The following is a 3022-nucleotide window of genomic DNA, read 5'->3' as shown; positions in this document are numbered from 1 at the left end:
GCCTTGAGGGAGATTCGAATCTGTATCCTACGATTTCCGCTCGAGTGGTTTAGCCAATCAGGCTACCTAAATTTGAGGAAATCGGGGGTTCCAGGTTCGAATCCGGGTATAGACGACTGATTTTCTCTCTTGGGAACTTTCGCAAAATTTTTGCATTGCGGGTGACTCCGTTGATTTATCACCATAGGTAGTCCCGATCTAATTTAATTTAAAAAATTATACAGCTATCAAGTACCCTTCTTTGCCATTTAAAGCATGAATCACACGATCATTTTTTTTCGTCGCGAAAGTAATCACTATCGCGATCACTTTTCCCGTCGCGAAATGCGATCGCTCTAGTGATCATTTTTCTGAATCACACGGTCACTCCCGCCGTCGCTTTCGCATCATTTCCGATATCACAGCTCGTTGTCCTAGGACCCGCATCACGAAAATATATACTTAGCGTGTTTGTTTATCTATGTCGTTCCCACAATTGTCAAACGCTGCGCTGCAATCACACCATACGGTCAAGCGTTCTGATTGGCTGATATGGAGTTTTAGTGACGGTTTTAGCAACGGAAAAAGCGACAGGACGAGTGATGAATAATGGCGATGGGAATCCTCATCGCGATCGCGAAAAACAATTGCCGGCGACGATCATTTTGCGCAGTGATCGCGATAGTGATCACTTTCGCGACGAAAAAAAATGATCGTGTGATTCAGGCTTAACTGTAGTTCACGGCATCGAGACTAAAATACTCGGCGGTGTCCCTAATCCCAGCTGTGGGGAGTTGATAGCATTTCCATGCAACGGACTCAAAGTGTATAAGCTTTAAAAGTCCGTGTTCGAGTGATGGGTATCTTTGATCCTATCACCAAGCGCAAAAGTTCAAACGGCAGCCGTCGCCTTCACGGATCGTATTCCGAGTAGCAAATGTCGTCTTTCACTCCCTTCCAATCCTCCTCAATCTACTCTCCGCTCCCTGCTCTACCTCTCTCCATGCTTTCAACACACTCCACCCTTTTTCTTCCCGGCCAATGTCAATTCTCTCCGGAGATGGCCTTTCGTTCTCATTAACTGCTGGGTCGCGTCTAACCCTCCCTCCCTTCGTTCCACCGTCCTTATTTGCATAGTCACGCAAGCAAAACTCACTTAAGAGCACTTAGCCCCGAAATCGCTGAGTAAATGTTACGTCAAAAATGACAGCGTATCGGATGACTTAAAATGGCGAGCGGTATGTGGACAACAAACGCGGCAAAAATTTTAAAGATGAGTTTAACCAATAGGGTGGTTTCCTATTATTTTTTTATTGCCTAAATGGAAAGATTATTACTCCTGGAGTGCGTATTTCACGCTATTGGATTTTTAAATGACCATATCTATTTTTCGCGATTAAACGAAAAGTGATTTTCAAGCGCGCGAAAACGCGACGTCTAAGTAAGAATGATGGGAAAAGTCCGTGTGGCGTATTTCTGGTTCCCCTGCCGCCTTGTGAGGTGACCTTGGGGCGAGGCTTGAGCGCTGATACGACGCAGGCTGCTAGCAGGTAGCTGAGTACCCTGCTAGCAGGTAGCGCTTGGCTTAAATAAGGATTATTATTCCCCTATCAAACGAAGGAAACTTTCCGAACTTAGGTATTTTTAATGTGTGATTAATAAGAGATGTTTCCCTCAGCTCTGTGCCTCATGTATGCATTAGTAATCTCAGACAATGTAAAACTCCTATCTACTCGTATATAAACTAGGCCCCTGTGACGTCACGTGGAGTGGCATCGCATGGGCGCCAATCTGGCCTTTTTCAAATGAGGTTGAAAATTGACCATTAGCATTCATCTAAACTGGGATTTCTAGAAACAAATAATTTGTATATTATTAATACACTAATGGTGGGTAAGGAATCGCAATCAATGCATTTCGTTTTCTTTGATGAAGGAAACTACCCTATTGTGAAAGAGAAAATAATTCTTCGGGAGCCAAAGATTTTTTACTGTTGAACTATAATTCAAAGCACTAAAACTACAGCCACTTTGAAAACTTTTAGGACAAATTTTGTGGCGCCACTTCTGATTTTCAAGTAAAGTGAGTTAAACATATTCCTTTTGTTGTCTTTGGCTAAGCATAAGCATATTTCGTTTGGCGTGAATGTGAATTTTCAGCCAAGCGTGGCAAAATTGAAGAAATGAGTTAATAGAGTGTAAGAGGAAATAAACCTTCAGGACGAAGCATATTTTACGGAAGGCATCGTCAAGAGTCATTTATGAATAAATAACCATGACTAATAAATTTACAAAAGGAATACACATATATTACTTCTTTCCCTTCTGTAGCTGCGATGTATAAATGTATTCGATGAATCTTATACATCTTCAGTTAGGATGGGATGGAAAATTATTTCTAACGTGTTAGCTATATGGTTTATTACCACTTCTACATTTATGTAGAATTAACCTTAAGATTCAATTTAAAAAATAGTTTTTAGAACAAAAAGATTCAATATATGACTTCCTTTTGTCTGTGGTAGTTGACATTTAGAAATGTATTTGATGATTCTTCCGATAATATCAGTTGTGAGTTACCTCTAGATTAGTTTCTAATGCTTAGGATTTACTATTTATTACGATAGAACGCACAAAAGGGTCAAAAATAAGTAGTATGTTGAACAAAAAGATGTAAAATATCAACCTTCCCTTTGTCAGTGGTGATTGAGATGCAGGATAATTTTCTATGAATGTCATCCTGCATCTATATCATACATAATCAATAAAACATATTATTAATAATAATATTGGGATGAGTGGGAATGTTAACTGTTTATTTTTCCAGCCTTTATATCAACTCACCAACCTGTCTGTTTGTCTGTTTGTTTGTCTGTTTGTCTGGTACAAATCTTGTAACTGAAATTTGACTCACTTCCTGTGAAGCAAAAACGCTGAAATTTTGCACACTTCTCTCATTTCCGATGACAATACATGAAAATATAACTTTTTCTCTCCAACCCCCCTTTAACCACCCCCCAGTCAACCTATAGCCCCCCAAAACA

This window comes from Ischnura elegans, chromosome 12, assembly GCF_921293095.1.
Source record: "Ischnura elegans chromosome 12, ioIscEleg1.1, whole genome shotgun sequence".
Taxonomy (NCBI): Eukaryota; Metazoa; Arthropoda; class Insecta; order Odonata; family Coenagrionidae; genus Ischnura; species Ischnura elegans.
This window is presented reverse-complemented; position numbering follows the sequence as displayed.